General features: G+C 41.6%; 1 protein-coding gene across 3 annotated transcripts in view; it reads left to right on the top strand.

The window, feature by feature from the left end:
• Positions 1-8634: 8634 nt before the first annotated feature.
• Positions 8635-18614, top strand: part of PRDM11 (PR/SET domain 11) — a 60783-nt gene continuing 50803 nt past the window's right edge. For all 3 annotated transcript variants that reach the window (XM_048853404.2, XM_048853408.2, XM_048853409.2), the window contains exon 1: positions 8635-8993. The gene's annotated coding sequence lies outside the window, so the exon portion shown is untranslated. The remainder of the gene's footprint in view (positions 8994-18614) is intronic.

Consider the following 18614-nt stretch of genomic DNA (forward strand, 5'->3'; position numbering starts at 1 on the left):
AAATGCTTCTGTTTGTGAAAGGCTCCTGGGATTCCCATGTGTGTTAATGGCATGTGGAGGTGAGATGCTTGTCAGGTTAACCCATTGGCTCTCCAAATAAACAAAAGCATGCATTGGATTATGAATAGGTCTAGAAACTAGAGATAGTAAAAACTTGTTAGGTTGTCCCGTCCTCTTCCCATCAATCAGTGCAGTGCTTCCTTCACAAACCGGGAGACATGCAAAAAGCCAGACAAATGAGAGGAGAATACATAAGCCTCAAACAGCGAGAATTATTATTCCTCATAAGAAAACATCCTGGAGACGGGCAAAGGGCCTTGCAACTGAGACTTTAAAAGTCAATGGATACTTGTCCAAGAATTGACCTCTCGCCCCCTTGGACTGATTTAGGCCTCCCTTTGCCCCCCATGCTTTTCTCTAAGCCCTACCCATACCCACAAAGCTGCTTTCTAGGAACACTCTTTGCGTGCCATTCCCCTCTGTTTTGCATGCTGGCACCTTCTTTGCATGCCATCAGTGTAAACTGTAATAACACAAATGTCCATGAGGAGAAGGAATCATTACATCCCATTGGAGTGCCTGGAATTCTGCCTATGTTCAGTTTGATTCCTGCAAACATTTTGAATTTAAACAAAGATGAACCTTCCCAAGAGACCTTATTTAAAACATGCCCCCTGCCCAGCATGGGCACATCTAAGGAAAGCTACAGTGAGATCCTTGGTGAAATGAGAAACGTACAACACTTGATCACAACATGCACAATAACCCAGTCATACACAGACACACCTGGAGAGGAAGTGGGAGCTTGATAACACAGAAACAAAAAACATGCTTATTAAAAATTGCAAGATAAAGAGAGGTCTCATGCCAGATGGTCAGATCTGAGGCAGAGATAGACCTAAATCAATCCCCCAGGACCAATCGTACCCCAGCTTTAGAGTGTTTCAAATCAGGTCTGAATGCTGAGGCTTGAGTCTCTCTTGCAGGGAAGAGGAATGACATGATCCATCCAAAACCCTGAGGAAGAACTATCTGTCCACTGGTGCCTTTTTCTCCTGGCAGCTTGAAGAACAATTGCTTCTAAGGGACATAGCCTTACATACCTGGAGTGATAAAGGGATTATCTATGCAAGAATTCACACTCTTAGGCCAGATCCTTATGTTAACATGGTTCTTGCTAGACCCATTCCTGGCCAGTGGACTAGGCAGGGATAAACTGTGCTATAGACCCAGGGTGTCCTAGAGTTGGCTTACGCAAGCCATGTTTAATCAAGGACAAAGTTCTGGTTACTTTGAGCCCTGAACTTGCAACTGGGTCTGAACAGATAGACTCTTATGTCTGCACTGATCCCCGTTGACTTGAATGGAGATTCACCCGCTTGGATCTGTTTGCAAGATAGGGGCCACAGTTTGAACTCTAATGCGGATAGGGCCTCTGTAGTTCAACGAAATATGGGAAGTTTAAATGCTAGAGAACCTCATACAGTTAAAAGGGCACAGTCAGTTTGAAATCTACTCAGTTTTAAAAAGAGTCTAAAATAGTCCTGCACCTGCAAATCTCTGTGGTTTTGTGACCACATTTACTTACTTCTTGTCGCTATGATAAAAGACCTAGATGAACAGAGGAAATTGTCCGACAGACTATACAGAGGAAACAGCAAAACTAGGTATACATAATGTGCTATCAAATGCACAAAGTAAACTGAAAAAAACATTTTTGCTCTGATTCTAGGGGTTATTTGTAAAAACATCAGACAAAATATGTTCAGACAAGTCTCGACTTCAACTGGTGTTGCCACTTTAAAAAGAAACACAAAACATATGCAAGTATGGGGACCCTTTACTGAATCTACCACGCACTCTAAAGCAGTACCCCTTCTCCCTGGAACTGATTGGCAAATGAAAAACTATTTGTGTGAAATATGTCAAAAATGTTGACTTTTTTTTTCGTGCTCAAGTATTAAAAATGAACATATTTTTCTTTTTTTCAAAACTTTTCATGAGTTTTTCAATTATATTTTCAAAAAATGTTATTAAAATGGCTATTGAAAACATTATCAGAATTTGTCATTGACCAAACACCTAGTTTTTGGTAAACAAACATTTTCAATATTTCCAGTAACAATTATTTTTAAAAGCACTTTTTTGTGTAAAATTAAATCGTTCAATTTAAAGGACCATTTTTCAACCACAATACCTTTCATTTGAAAAAAAAATTCAAATTGCTTTACCTCTTCCTCCTCTGAGCATGCTTTTTTGTTTTGTTTTGTTTTTGTTTTAAGATACAGGCAGAGAATGCAGTACTAGCTCTAGGCGGCAACAACACAAGAAACTTCAGGAGCTGTTTAATATTTAAGGCCCTGTGCAACTTTTACTCCCGGAGTTAGTCATATTATAAGCAGGTAAATGAATGGAACTATTTGTACAAATAGGTACATACCATCTTGAGTAAGGGATTATACAAGCAGGCTCCTAAGTGGTCATGCTTCTAAAGAAGTCAGTAGGCATGTTTAAAAATTCCCTCAATAAACAATATAATAATAATTAATAATAACAAGTCATTTGTATTGCTATAGTGCCCAGGAGCCCACTGTCCTTGTGCTGTACACAGAACAAAATGACAGTCCCTGGCCCAAAGGGCTCCCAATCTAAGTATAAGACAAAGTACTGCCAACCACACGAGTTCAAAGATCAGGAGTCACACTCCAAAACATTATTAAACTGGCTTTAAAATCATCACTTTTTAAAAATTAATAGAATGTGAGTTCTTTTCATGTATCTTCTGGTTTCTGAGTCTTTAAGGTACACTTAGTTCATATTTTCAAGTTTTTCTCTGCAACCATCAGGACTAGAAACTTTTTTAAGACAGACAAAAAGCAATCAGAGGCGTTAAGGAAAATATCAAATCTCACAAGAGCTGACAACGCTGCATGATTTGTGTGCCCTTGTATTATTTTTAGGTCCTACTTTTTGACTAAAAACAAAAAGCTGCAACATCATAGTTATTTCTTGATATTGGAGTTGTAATTGTAGACTGCAAAAAAAGACACAATTGGGTTAAAAAAAACATACTTATGTCATTAACAACACCTGAGATTAATAAAAATTAAAGACTTTTAAATAACCAATTTTCTTTTCTCTACTTATTCTGGTTTACTTTTTATGTTTCTTTCAGTGTGGACAATGAGATTAGAATAGCCAGTTTCCTGGTTGTTTATAATTAGCTTCTAGTCAGTATCACTTCAGACTCTTATGCAGTAGTGCAATGTGGAGCTGTTTGGATTGCAAACATTACAGGAGAACATTTATTTACTTCAAAAATCTATTTCTGCTCGGATTTTCAAAATGCATTAAAGCATATTTATTGGTTGTAGATTTGTTTGTTTTAAACAAAACCTAAATTTGGAGCTAAATTTGACCTACATGTCTCTAATTTAGAAGAGACAGTTCTGAGATTTTGATATCACGTGCTCATGATTTAATGCTTGTAATTTAATACCCTTTGTAGAGCACTGTATGATTAGAGTTGTCTGTGAAAACCTTCCAAAACCGGTTTCTTCTGCTTAGAGAACGTTCCAGCTCTCTAGCCTGATACATGCTGTTAAATTAATCTCTCTGCATAAAAGTATCTGTTGTTTTTAATCTGTGTCTGAACTGAGTGTGTATTGTATTAACATTTCTTGAGTACAAAACACACTCCAGAATAAAATGATATATTGAGAACTGGCTTGGCTTTGGCTATATGTCTCCACCTGACATATTACAGATTTCTAGAAACAAACTGCCTGAGGCATCTTAGTATTGAAGTAGTTGTGATTATAAGCATAACCACCTCAGAGCTTAGTGGCTAACTTTGAAGACCTTAAAAAGAAGTTCTGGGATGAAACTTCTTATACAAGAACAGCTTGGATTCTCTACTCTTGGTATTTTAAGAAGAGTATGCACCTATTTTTATATGACAATCACATACCTCATCCAGTCCAGAAGTGAGTAAAAGCCAGGATTTAGATTTGACTATGAGCAGATCACTTTAGCCCAGATCCACAAAGCTATTTAGGCATCGACCTAAACCCCAGATTCAGACACCTAAATCCCAGTTTCAGGCTTCGTTGCAATCTACAAAACCCGCAGTTGGCTGCCACTGAAACCGTAGGCGTCTAAACTCACTCAGAGACCAAATTTTTGCAATAAAAGTTCCCTAGGTGCCTACATTTCTGCCTCTGGCCATGGGTATTGCTTCCTCCCTCTAGCTGTCTGGATGCCTATCTCCTGGCATCTGTAAAACTCTTTAAGACCCTCACATAGAAGCTACTAATGTATAATTTTAAAGGGTTATAATTCATCTCTCATTTACAAAGAAAGACACTCAGTAATGGAGATAGACCAGAGTTACAGTATTACTGTATAGAAGGCCCTCACCAGTCCTATTATAAAATAAGAAGAAGACCTCCAGTCTCTAACACTTTGTTGCCCTTTTCTAAGAACTTTTTCCCAGAATGTCTTTTTGAATCTGGCCTTTTAAATATAGCAGAGTCAAGCAGCAACCTGCCCTTTTGTAGCCGGTTGAAACTAGTAGCTTCTGGATGTGTTTCTTTCTTTTTCAGCTAGTAAGTGCCTGTTATATTTTTCTTTCCTTCATGCTGAGATGGTCCATTCTTACAATTTCGTAGTGGGAATCCTATCAGATTGTCAAAGAGAAAACTGTACATTTTTGGTTCTTTCTTCCTCCTCCACAGATCTCCCAGGCAGAAAAGAAATGCCTTAAATGAAGTTTTGGTGGACTTTCTTGTTGTTAGAAGAAAAGGAGTACTTGTGGCACCTTAGAGACTAACCAATTTATTTGAGCATAAGCTTTCGTGAGCTACAGCTCACTTCATCGGATACTTCACTATTTCTGGAAGTCAGAGTCACAGAGACGTAATTGTTAGTAAATTTCATGCTGGTGAATAGTGCCAATTTGATAGTGGTGAAGATTTTAATCTTCTCTTTCTACCCAGAATGGATATAGGCTGGGTAATAATGATACAATTTCTTCCCCATCCATAAGCTGAAGAGACCACTGTGAGAGAAAGGTGATTCAGCCTCCAGGAAGTCATTCTGTCTTTGCCTTGTTTGTGAATGCAGCAACCAATGGGGTTAATGTGTAAGCATGTGCTCTGGACGAATATCCACTTGGATCTACACTACACGGAAAAGTTATATCCGCATTGGTCAGGTGTGTGAAAGAACACACCCTGACTGATGTAGTTATGCTGAAATAACCCTCAAGAGCTATATCCATGGAAGAGGGCTTCTGTCAACATAGCTATCCACGTTCAGGGAGGTGGTGATCTTGCACTGACAGAAAAATCCCTTCTGTTGGACATTACACCAGCATAGTATCCATAGTGTGGACATATGCTGAGACCCCCCACTCCGCCTCTGACCCCAACTTATTTCACACAAGCCATCAAAATGGTAATGACTATCAGTAAATATCAGTCTAGTACCTGATTAACGCTGGTAACCTAGAAGTGAAAAACCTCTCAGCCATAACCAGCACCCTGAATTATTTCAGTTCTCCCAGGTAATGCTGTTAAAGGGAGAACAACCTCATTTACCCTCAATAGTGCATATAATTGGCATGCTAGCCAAGGATCAGTGCAGGTTAACTTTATATCTGAACCTGGTTTCATTCAAGTCAATGGAAATTCTACTATTGATTTCAGTGGGAGCAAGACTAGTCTCTTTATATACACAGAGATCACACTGACTTCAGTGAAAATACGATCTATTCCTTTGTGTTCTGAAAGTTTGGGCCTTCAAGGTGATGCATAGCTTTTGGGAGGTACTGAGTGCCCTTAACCCAGACTTCATTGAGAGCTGAGGGTACTTGCCATCTCCCACTGTTGGGCCCTGAAAGCTGTTCAAACATAATTGTTATTAGGTTCTTCTTTGTTTACTTCAGTGTGCAAACTGTTTTCTCCTGCAGCCCCAAAGCTAAGTTCCAGTAAAATATTTAATATTTCAGTAAAATATTTAATGTATTTAATATCTAATACATCCTCTGCTGGGAGACTGTCCTGCTCCCGTAGGGCAATGCAGTTGATAATCTAATACTGCAAGGTCTTTGCCAACTCTAGCTACCTGGACCTGAATGAGGGCTGTTTGCAAAGCTTTTCTGAGAGCACAGGAGAAACAATGACACTTAGAGGTATAGTGCAGCACTTCAGAACACTAGGGAACCCATGGAGATGGTCAGGAAGACTGCCTAGGGAATCATTTTAAACAAATTACCATGGCTTAGTAATAAGTGAGGGGGAAATGGATTGGAAGAGGGGACTTTCTCTTCAGCAGGGAGGGGAGGCTTTTTGCAGGTGTTGCTCAAATTTCCACTGGATTCCTCCTATAATGATTATTATTATGATTATTTTCTAGACAGGAAAGATCTCTGTCACAAGGATTTTACAATCTGAACAGGGAACACAGAGGGAAAGGGCAAGTGGCAATGAGACAAGAAGCACAAAAATGGGCAGTGCCATTTAGCAGCTGTCTTTATGAATTCCATATCTTAGGGGAAGTTTTTCATTATTACTTTTTCCTTTCAGCTTATGTAATAAATCATAGAAATGTAGGGCTGGAAGGAACCTCAAGAAGTCATCAAGTGCAGCTCCCTGTGCTGTTTGTTAATCATCTTTACAAGCCCAATATTGCATATGATGCAAATTGTATTCACACATACATCCCTCAACACATAAACAGAAATTGCAAACCAGAGGCAGCCTACACTGGGATCTGATATATTTCTGAAGAGTCTGAAGGTGCTGATAGCTCGTGGTATTTCTTTCCCATGCTTATTTATTCAACTGCCTTAAAGTTATTTAATTGTCATCAGAAGTTAGGGATAAAACTATAGAGCAGAATTATCCTCTATGTAGGAGCATATTCTTGAATGGCTGGAAATGGGGAGCACAAAGCATACCCACAATCGGAGAGACCACAAAGTGATCTACATTTGGACTTCAGTGTAGCAATTTGATCCACAGGGGCCTCATTTTGTAAATTAAGCTCCTTTTGGACCTCAGTTGATCACCTCCAGATTATATTGCCAGACAGCTGATTTTTTTTTACATTTGAGCAACATATTGGGGCCTGATTCTACCAACCATGCACACCGTAAATTCCCACTGAAATCAGTGAGGTGCAGAGGGTACAGATTGGGTTGTTATTTTTGTCAGAGTGCACTTCTTTATTCCCTTTTTTCCCCATACACTTTCTTTGTTTCTCAACTCAGCTCATCCTTTTTCCAACACACATCTGGGGATATTCCATAACGGAAAAGAATCTCATTTATCAGGACAGCAAAAAGGGAGGTACGCCAGTGTTTATATTGTCATCATAGCCCTGTTCACATACAAGCCTGTGGTCAAACCAGGAATTGGAAAACTAGTCATCTATCCTTCCCTTCATCCTCACTATGTCCCACTTGGCATAGCAGCCAGGCAGTCTACATTGTTTAGTTTAAAATTTAATGTCTACAGATGGCTTTAGCGGGAATGTTTATTTTATTGACAAAATATGCTTCATGTGATTATTAAATTATGCCTAGTTCTCTTTCCTTTGTCATATTGTCCTTAATTTGTACACAGAGCTCCTGGCCATATAACACTTCAAATCTTTTTTTTTTTTATCAGCTTTGAATAGCAGCTATGCATTGCAATTTCACTGCAAAGTTATTTTTTCCAAGCTGAAGAAGATTCCAAAGAATCATGGGAATTAGTGAGGGAATATATGTACATGTCCCCGACTTGCTGAGTTTTGCTACTTGGAGGAAGATTCCTCACTTTTGGATTCACCTTGAGGCCATTAAAAAAAGTACTTCCTTTGGGTGACAAAGGATTTTCATGTTTCAATTAGACACTTAAAATCACCTTCTTCCAAATGGCTGGCTTGACAGCTCCCCTGCCAGTCAGCATATGCTGCCCTAAGGGATATTTCCTAGTGTTTTGTCTGTTTTTCTTTAAGAATGTCCAGAGTGATGGAATTTCCACCAACTTTCCTTCAATAGCACTAAACAGGACCCAACTATGCAAATGCCTTTGCATGTAAATAACTTTACACATGTAAAGAGATCCAGTTTTAAAATCAATGGCCTCAGTCCTCCGAGAACACAAGCTTAATTGTATGCACTCAAATAGTCCCAATAACTTCAATAAGCACTCACAGTGCAGAAAGTTACAGGCATCTCTTATAAGGTTTTGCAGGATCAGCACGTAGAACAATAAAGTGTAATGAATGGGGGAGAGAATGTTTATCTTTTTCTGCAAACTTTATTTCAAATAGTCATTGATCTAAGACACCTCCTCCCCAAAAGTCACATGTGACTGTGAATATTTTTTAGAAGTCAAAAGTGGGATGAGTTTGCAAGGCAGCAGGCGACAGCAGAGACCCAGGGAGTAAATGAAATGTGGAGCCCGAGGGGCACAGAAAGAAGCCAGAGAAAAGCCCAGCAACTTGGCTTTGCAATTTTTTTTCTTTCCCCAAAGTTGCTTTTAACCCTTTTCAAGTCCTCCTCCTTTTTCCAGTTTTCGTGCCCATTCCTGCTGCTTTTCTGCTGAAAGTGCCGGATCAGGAGGGGGTGGCAATGAGGTTCTGGGCTCCCGGCTGGGCGGCTATTCGGAGGGAAGGGGGGAGCGCAGGGGCACTGGGAGATCCCCGGGCCCGGGCGGCTGCGCCTCCCTCCCCCGGTTCGGGGGGTCCCCGGGCTCGGCCCCCGAACGCCCCTCTCTTCCGTTCTCCATGTCATTTCCTGTGCTAATAAGATGGTGGTCACGGCCGGGAGGGAGGGAGCCGCCGCCGCCGAGCCCGGCCCGGCCACGGGACCCGTCCTCGCCTGGGACTAGCGAGCCGGGCTGGCCGGGCCGGCGGGGAGGGAGGGGGCAGCGAGCCGGGGGCCCCCGGGCAGAGCGGGCCCCCCTACGCCGAGGCGGGGCCCCCGAGCCCGCAGCGCCGAGGTGAGTCAGCCCCTTTGGTAGCCAAGGTGGCCACGAAAATGGCTGCGGAGCGCGGGGGCGGAGGGGGGCGGAGCGCGGGGACGGAGCCGCGCTGGGCGGGGGGCCGCGGCTCCCTGCGGAGTGGGCGCTGGGGGGAAAGGGGCCTCCCCCCACCCACCGGCCTGCCCCGGGGTCCGCGAGCGGGCAGGTAGGTGCCTCCCCCTCCCCTGGGCGGGCGCTGGGCTCGGCCCCCTCCTCTCCCGCCCGCTCCGATGTTGCCTTTTTTCTTGCCCGCCCCTTCCTCCCCTAGTTGTTACATTGTATCCGGTGAGTGACGCGGCCGCGGGCCTATGGGCGGTGGGGGAGGGTAGCGAGCGTTCGAGGTTGGAACGCGGGGGCGGGTCCGCTAAAGGTTAGGGGGGCGGTGAGAGGAGGTGAGGTGCTGGTTTGGTGGGGATTGGAGTGGGAGGCTGTGGGGTAGTAACTATGTGTTATGGGGGTAATTGGTTATGGGCGGGGTGCTGAACATAGTTAAATGTTGTGGGAGAGGGGGCTGAGGCTATGTGTCGGATGAGGGAGTGTGTTACAGTCTCCCCCACTGTCGCCGCTTAATTTCTGGTTAATTTCTGTTCAGGTTCTTATACCATGCCCATCAGTGTCTTCCCCTAGTCCCCTTGAGCTAACGGTGTAACTCAGAATGATACTGCTGGGTTAGCTTTGCATTTTCTTTGCTTGATAAGGACCTTTCTGTGCTGACTCTGCCCATCCCCGAGATTCTGGGATGCACCACTGGGTAGTGTCATGCCTTGCCAGCATTTCGCAGCTGGCCTCCTCAGCTACTGCAGAATTTAAGATTTCATTAAGTAATTATAGCTTTCACTGCGAAGCAAACCTCTGAACCTGAGCAAATCCTATCTTATGTAAGTGCAGCTACACTGACATAGCAAATTCTGAGAGGTGTGAAATGGCCCCGTTTGTGTAAAGGTGTCATTGACTCTGAAGCCTAAGGATGTCAGTTTAAATGTCAGCAGTAATTACTCTATTGCTTACTGTTTTAACAAAAACTTCAGGCTGGTTTGAGATTATAGGTAGGGTGTGAGTAGTGTACTATCACTTCTTTGTTCCCAAAATAACCACTGTTAAATAGGTATGGCACAGAGAAATTCTCAAATAAAAAGTTAAGGTTTTTTTGTTTTTGTGGAGTTAGATGTAGTGTTCCTGAGTATTGAGACAGCCATTGCAAATCCCAAACTTTTTACAAATGATCATCCAGCAATTGGCTATTCTATTTGCTGTTGATTATTCATTTATATTTCTGCGTGAACCATTTGTTGCCACTCAGGAAACAGACACAATATCATGTGGTTTTTGTGATGAACCACACATCATGCATAGCCCAAGTTAGCTGCTCACAAATACCCCAGAGGCTGAAACTTGTTCTCATAAGTCACTGGTCAGATACTTCCAAATAACAGATTTTCAGAAATCACAGTTTGGTTGTGAATGATTTGAAGCCAGAAAAAGTGTGAAATCTTCAACAATAAAATAGTTGCCGGGAATAATTCAAGAAGGCCTAGCTATATGCTTTTATAGTGCCTGGTAAATCCAGGCAGCACACTAACACTTAGAAATAATTTACGTTTTCAAACCATTTTACAAAGTAAGCCTCACCACCCCATTAATTAAGTAATTAAGCTCTATCCCCTACTAAGAGAAACAAGTTTCAGAAGTGAAGTCACTAACTCAAGATCTCACAGCAAGTAAGCACCAGAGCAGCCAGAATTTGAATTTGTGAAATCCCGGCTCCAAGTTCAGTCTATTGGATTCTGATCTATCCATATAGGGTGACCAGATAACAAATGTGAAAAATCAGGGTTGGGGGTAATAGGTGCCTATATACGAAAAAAGCCCCAAATATTGTGACTGTCCCTATAAAATTGGGACATCTAGTCACCCTGGATCCATGTATGTATTAAAAAAATTAGAAGTTATTTAAACAAGGATGGTGGGCCAAAATACAAGGTTAAAAACTTTGAACTTGGTCATCCTGTGTTGCATACTGGAAAAAGAAGAGTGGCTTGAAGTCAGAATTGGAAGGTGTGAAATATTGTTTAGGATTAAGAAGGTTTTTGGTACTAAAAATAAGAGTGGAGAGAGAAGACAAAGAGCTATGTAGTGCAACATATAAAAAACAATGTTATCAGCTGTATTTTGAAATCATTTAAACACCATAAATAAATTAACAAATAACTGACTCTTGCTACAAGAATTAGAAGTTATGCTGTTGTCTGGACAGATGAGCCCTCAAGGTATGTAATATGTTTGCTAAAAGCTAAGTCCATGTGGAGTACATTTCCTTGGGAGGAACTAAAACTTGTACTATCCAGGGATCTACTTACGTAAAAGAATAAGATCTGCATTTTCCATTTTGAGTCAAAGCTGGTTTCTGCATATTCATTTACCCAGTATTAATGTTAGTAAGGTTCACGTTGTCTGGTTTTAAAATTAAAACTGAGAAACACTCTTTCCCCTGCCCTAGATCCCCCACAGAGTGGAAATGGAAAAGTTGTTGCAGTGCTTTGCTGAAGTAGTTATTTACCATATAGAAAACTTTCACCTTGTTTGTTTGAGCTGAATGCATATTGTTGATAGGAGCAGTGAAATTCCTTTTATTGTTATTAAATCCTTGGGGCTTCCTTCTGAACCCCCCCAAGAAGTGAGGACTATGGCTTCTCAGGTTGGGAGGAAATCAATACCTTTGATTCTCCAGGCATTCTGGTTGGGGAAGTGAGATAACTGTACCAAACCAGGATAGAACCCTGGTTTGTTGAATTAGGAAAGCTATAGTTCAGCCTCTACGCAAAACTCTTGGGCCCCTGTGTTCCCTTCCCTTTTCAATGACTAGGATCTTATATAAATTGAAGAGAAAAAAGGACTGACTTAAATAAAACAACCCAAAACCTATCACAGCAAATCATTGTTCCTCTAGCACTGTGAGTGCATAAAGTGTTTTACATTAGGTGCAGCGTACTTAAAAAATATTGATCCCTGCCCCAAAAAGCGGACAGTCCAAGGATCCAACCTGCTAAGCAGTTCCTGGGAAGTAAAGAAGAACTTCAACTCCCACTTGACTCAGTAGAAGTTAAGGGTACTTGGTACCTGACAGAAATGGACCCTAAATGTCATCTTGGTATGGAGTGAAATGTTACAAGGCAATGAAAGCAGGGAGGAAAGTGGCTCTATTTTTTTAAGCTCTCTAATGACATATAAAAATTAGGACAGAGCATTTTTGCTTCAAATTGACGATTATGATCTGAAACAAAACACAATATTAGGACGTATATTTATTTTCAGTCAAAGGACACTTGTATCTAAGACACTCTTCTCTGCTGGCCTACAAACAACAGTCTAGCATTTCCCTGAAATATAGTTCACACACGTATATCAAGCACAATATCGTCTTAACATTTCATGGATTGCTCTTTATCTTTCTGGTTCTGAGTCACATTAGCTGCTCTAAGACTGGCAACAATCACTCGCTTTTTGGATAGTTTAGTCGGAAGGATTTTGGTGACAGTGACTTTTGCACTGAAAACTAGTTTTAAGAAAACTTGATTTCTGCAGTTAATTATTTTATTGCTTGCCATTTAATGTAGTAATGCAAGGTTTTTTTGTTGAGATTTTTTACTTTTATTTGTTTTTTATCCCCAGCAATAAAATGAAGGAGCTTCTTAAAATCTTCTCCAGAAGATTTGCCTGGAGAAGCTAAACATAGCCCCATATGCACCACATGAGGGGGTGCATGTACCTACCATTCAGAACAATCTATTGCTTTCACAAGAGAAGCCAAAATAAAGAAAAAGACACTTTGCTGAATATGTTGTGCAGCTCTTTGGAATCTTAAGAAGGTGGTAGTCCCTTAGATTCTGTTTGCCATTTGTCTAGATGTAATTCACATGCTTTCCCAGTGCAGAGTTTGGGTTCTCTCGTCTCTAATACTTGCCCTTTGGTTAACGTCAAGCTCACTGAGTAGAGGTTCTTCTGACTCCAGGTATGTGCCTCCCGAAGACACCTTGTCTGTTATAAAGGTAGTCTGTGCATTCAGCAACTGCCATTATTAGGCAAACCACAGAAACATTACTACATGGTAATATTGATTAGACTAGTGCCCACTCATTTTGCTAAGGTCTGTACAGGCACAAAATAAGCGAATGTGTGTGTCCCAAAGTGCTTACAAGCTAAATCAACCTGACAGACAAGGGTTTGGAGGAGAAACAGAGTAATAGAAAGGTGAAGTAAATTGCCTCGATCACACAGTGGATCTGTGTTAGATCTGGGAATAGAAGCCAGCTCATCTGACTCCCAGTCCACTGCCCTATCTAGACTGTGCTGGCTTTGGTTGGGCTGCTTAGCTTTTCTGCATCTAATCACAGTCTACCCTCCTTCTCGTTATATTTACATTTGCAACACATTCCACCAAAAAGGGCACTAACTAGTTTTTGCTTGAAAAATGAGGTCACCTCTGCAGCCCTGGCTTTTGGAAGGAGAAGCGGAAGGCTTCATGGACCGAGGACTCCGGCACAATTATAGGAGGTTGAAGTGTCTCCCTTAGCACTGGCCTTTTCCCTAGTAATGGGGCAAGTGGATGCTCATTTTACAGGCTTTGGCTCTTTTCCCCCATTTTCTCTCTGCTGCTGAAAGCTTTCCCCCTCCCCGCCCCGAGTGGAAAGGTTCCTTCTATACCGATGGTCCCTTTTAAAACTGCCCAGTGCAATGTTGTGTTTTAAGGATTCCCTCTTGGTTGAGCTCATGGAGGGAAGATTGGGAGCTGATCACCTGATTCCATGGCCTAGAAGAAACGTTAGAGAGGAGAACATGCTGGGAGAATCTTCAGAATAGAGGGGATCCCCAAGAGAGCAATCATACTGCATACTGAAAAGGCCAAATAGAGAACTCAGAAAAGCTCTGCATGTGGCCTCTCGAGGGACAGGGTGAGAACAGAGAAGTGGGTGAAAGAATAACAGAGAAAAGCACTTCAAGGGCAGGGAGCTTATGTTTTATTTGTTCTCCAAAGTGCCTATTTCATGTCAAGCACTGTATTAATAATAGGAAAGACTGGGTAGGTGAGAGAATGGGAAAGGAAAAGGTGGTAATTCTGAGGTGCTGCATGTGAAAATATTTACCATTTAGAAATACTTTGTATATAATATAGACTAATGGAAACTGGTCTGTGAACAGTTTTCACACTTTAGACTGCTCATTAAGTAAGATTCAGGCTACAGCAAGGGGCAGTGTGGTGGGGTAAGAGAAGGTATTTGAGCTCCCAAAATCTCAAGTTCTTTTGGCTGAAAGAGTGAGGCTGTTCAGAATGCTGATGCTTAAACAGTTACCCTTAGGCTTCAGAGTCAACACCTCATTGAGAGGAATGGGATTCATAGACATTAAGGCCAAAAGGGCCCATCATGATCATCTAGTCTGACCTCCTACACATGCAAGCCACAGAACCTCATCCACCCACTCCTGTAATAGGCCCATAACCTCTGGCTGAGTTACTGAAGTCCTGAAATCATAATTTAAAGAGGTCAAGTTACAGAGAATCCAGCACTTACTCTAGTTTAAACCAGCAAGTGACCTGCGCCCTACGCTGCAGAGGAAGGCAAAAAACCCTGTCGGTCTCTGCCAGTCTCACACTTCACATTTCTCAGAACTATTGCTTAAAAGCTTCGTGTCTTCAGCCTCCAGAAGACAACATTCCAAGTGTTTCACATTCAAAACATTTTCTTTGCATTCAGAAGGTGAAAACATATATATATATATATATATGTTTTTAAATGAAAGTTAAAATCTTCAGGTTTCAGAGTAGCAGCCGTGTTAAAAACTGATGGTCTCCAAAGAAATGTCAATGAAATATACTACAGGCTACCATCTCAGTGCAATCCATAGGTCACAAATAGCTTTTTATAATGTGCCCATCGTCAGGGTATCTAGGTGTATACATCTAATCTAACTTCACACAAAAGGCATGCCTACACAGTAGCTGGGAGGTATGCTTCACAGCTCCTGTAGACATATGTTAGCTCTGCTTGAGCTAGCCTGAGCCTCCACCCTTGTTGGTGCAGCCATGCCACTATTTTTAGCACACTAGCTTGAGCTAAACTAGAGTGTATGGATCTGTGTGAGCTGGGAACCAAACTTCTTAGCTGTTGTGTGGGCATAAGCAAAAGGACTAGTTTCTCCACCCCTCTCTCATGCTGCTGTTTCTTAGATTACAGTTTTACTTCAGTTGTCTGCCTGCATCAGCAACATAGCCCAGCCATTCTACAGCTGCTTTTAGGCAAACCACAGCATGCCCCATATGATGGTATTTATTTGTAATGTCAGCTTATACAGTGTGCCTGACAAAAATATTGTAGGCTTTTGAACTCTTAATAAAAACATATCAGTAAAGAAATTAAAGTTGACGTAGTGTTTACCTACAGAGCTAAGATCTTCCCTGTTTCATTAAAAGCCTTGGTAAAAGGCTGGCAATAGAGGCCTAGCAATAGATTACTTTGGAGGCCAATGGATTGAATTTGTGTTGGACCAAGTTGGGAAGCAAATTACAGAATCAAGGTTGTCTGCCAAGTACATCATGTCCCCATCCCCTCTCTTCTCCAGTACCTCAGCTGGAGGTATAACATGCCATTGTATAACATGGAGAGAGGCAGATTTCTAGGGTATGTCTACACTAGGGATGTAAATATGGTTTGAAAAAGTACCCATTTAAACTATTAAAATTATATCAATTAACCGTTTAATTGTTAACATGACGGGGTCGGGGGCCATCGCCTGCTCCCACGTGGTGAGGTCTAGGGTCCAGGCTGCTGCCAATCTGTTTTAAACATTAACTGCAATATATTAACAGTAAGCTAATACTTCTTCGTTAACTGTATAACCATTTGATATTTTGCATCCCTAGTCTATACAGCAAAGAAAATCCCGCAGCTGGCCTGAGCCAGTGGACTCGAGCTCATGGCTGCGGGGCTGTAGACTTCCAGGCCCTGGCTAGAGCCTGAGTTCTGGGACCGTCCCACCTCACAGGGTCATAGAGCCCACGCGCCAGCCCAAGCCCAGATGTTTACACAGCAGTGAAACAGCCCCACAGCCCAAGCCCTGCTTGCCTGAGTTGGCTGGCACAGGCCAGCCACGGGTGTCTAGTTGCTGTGTAGAATACCCTATGACACACAGGACCCAAAGCATAACAGGCTTTATCAGTTAAACCAGCAGTTTGAATTACACCTCACATTTAACAGAAAGTCGGTGTAGATCATAGATCACATGGCAGCCCCCTGGGCAAGATGCCCAGCTGAGCAAGTGGAGAACCATATTGTGCATTAATTAAAGCTTCAGAGTGGTCTTGACAGTTGGATTAGCCCTTGTAGCCACAACGTTGTGACCACTTGGGTGCTAACTAATGTGCCAGGTATGTCACATATGAAGTTCTGATGTCCCAAATGGATTGGAGAGCAGAACTAAAATAGAAAGGCATGCTGTCTGTCGTTACTTAGGGGCATCATCAGAGGTGTGTGAAGGGAACCCAAGACTGGTATAGCAGGGGGTACTGTGGGTCAGAAATAATCTGTACTGGCAAAGCTGAGTGCCTGTAGTTTTGTGGATCCTGATTTTGGGCAAGCCCCTGTGGTTGGCTTAGCTCTCAAATTAATTGCCAAAGTCAGTGGAGGCTCATATGGGTGTATCTGGGGTGATACATGAGTACAAACTGGTGACAATGCATGAGCTGATGGTATGAAACACTATCTCATATTTAGGCATTTTTTCTTACCTTCCACTGAAAGCCACACACATTTCTGTATGTATTACACTAGCATAAAGCTAAGTGAACCTATTTGTTTTCACTCCTATCGGAATTCATGAGCCAGGACACAGATATATGTTTCGGAATCCCACACTTGTGAACAATAAACAGGAGTGTTACAGACCTGAAACTTTTACAAATTCCTGATGAGTCCTATTTCTAAGTTCACCCACTCAAGGTCAATAATTGGAGCTATTATTGCTAAGGGACACCAAATGTTTCCATGCTGACAATTAAAGGCAACAGCTGAAACACTGTATAGCACATTCGCTTTCAGTACAGTGAAGCTTTATTTTGATCACCTTTCATACAAACTGTATCCTAAACTGTTGTATTAAGTTAAATAAATATAGTTGCAGAATCAAATAATAACTAATAAAACAAGAATAAATGCTAAGAAGAAGAAACTAATAAGAGAGGAATATGCAAGGGAGAAAATATGTTTTCAGTTGCAATTGTTTTAAGGATGAAAATTCTAAAATCATTTGTACCTTTCACTCTGGGTTCCCAAAATGCTCCTTTGATTGCTGGCTTCTCTTTTACACCTAGTCTGTGCAGCCTGTCTCCTTATTGTAGTCTGCCATTTTCTTTGGAAGAGGAGACATTTTGCTTGGAAGGTACCAGGACAGATGTTAGATATGGCTACAGTTAGTGATTGGCCTTTTAACCCACCTTAAGAAGCAATTACTGAACTCTGCCAATAAACTTGGAAAACTGACCTCAACAGAAATCAATACTGGTGATTGTTTCTACTCATTCATCATAGTACATTCTCATTATATAAATATATATTAGAGACTGCACATGTACTTGTTTCATGAGGGCTTGAAAAATCCACCTGCCTAGGCAAGTAGGAAGTGTCCCTGAATAGGTACCATCAACTTTGGCAGAATCTAAGCTTTCACTTTTTTAACTACTGAGTTTCTGTCACTTATGGTTATGAAGAAGATTTACAAATGTGAATAGCATGTAACCAAATGCATTGACATCTGCCTGAATTTTCATGGTACCCAGGCTTCTGCTTCTTATAGGTTTTGTAGGGAAGGAGGTATGGCAGTGCAAAAGTAACTTTCATAATCCTGGCTAGTAGGCAAAGTCCTTGGGCCATTGGGAACTTTATGAATTCTTCAAGCCTTGTGCATTGTTTAGCCCTCCAGAACCATCATTCATATATGGTTAAATATCCCTACGTGCATGGTGTGTTGTTTTGTTCCTTGAGAAATCTGTTCTGTATACTGTGGAAATGTATCAAAAGAGATACTGACAGGATTCCAGTGCTATAGGGTCTGCTCAATACAGAGCAATTGCAGGGGTTGTGCTCTCTTTATCTTGTGTCTCCAGAGGTTGTAACTACTTATTGGATTGCCTTCTTTGTGGCATTAGCGCCAAGTAAATCAATGCTATTTCTTTCATGATTCTGTGGATTTCGCTGGTATTTGTTGAGTAGGATTATTCTGTGGTCATGTGTTTGAAAGGCTTTTCTGGGAGTTACTGGATATTCTGGGCTAGCTTGTGGGTTTCTGTGGTCAATGAGATAGTTTGTTCTTCTGAAGTATTGTAAGGTTTTTCATTAACTTTGCTATGAATTGGATTAAGCCCTTCAAGTCTTTTTTTTTGTTTCCACTAGTGTGTGTTCTTAAAATTTGTCCCTGTCATAAAGGAGCTGCAGCTATTCTTGCATAAACTGCTTGCTTTGGGGATAGAATGCACCCTCAGAACAGAGGTATGAGGGAATATAACTTCAAAAGTTCCCTGCCTCTGTGAGAGGCTCTGGGTTAGGGAATGCA

The sequence above is a fragment of the Caretta caretta genome, chromosome 6, assembly GCF_965140235.1.
Source record: "Caretta caretta isolate rCarCar2 chromosome 6, rCarCar1.hap1, whole genome shotgun sequence".
Taxonomy (NCBI): Eukaryota; Metazoa; Chordata; order Testudines; family Cheloniidae; genus Caretta; species Caretta caretta.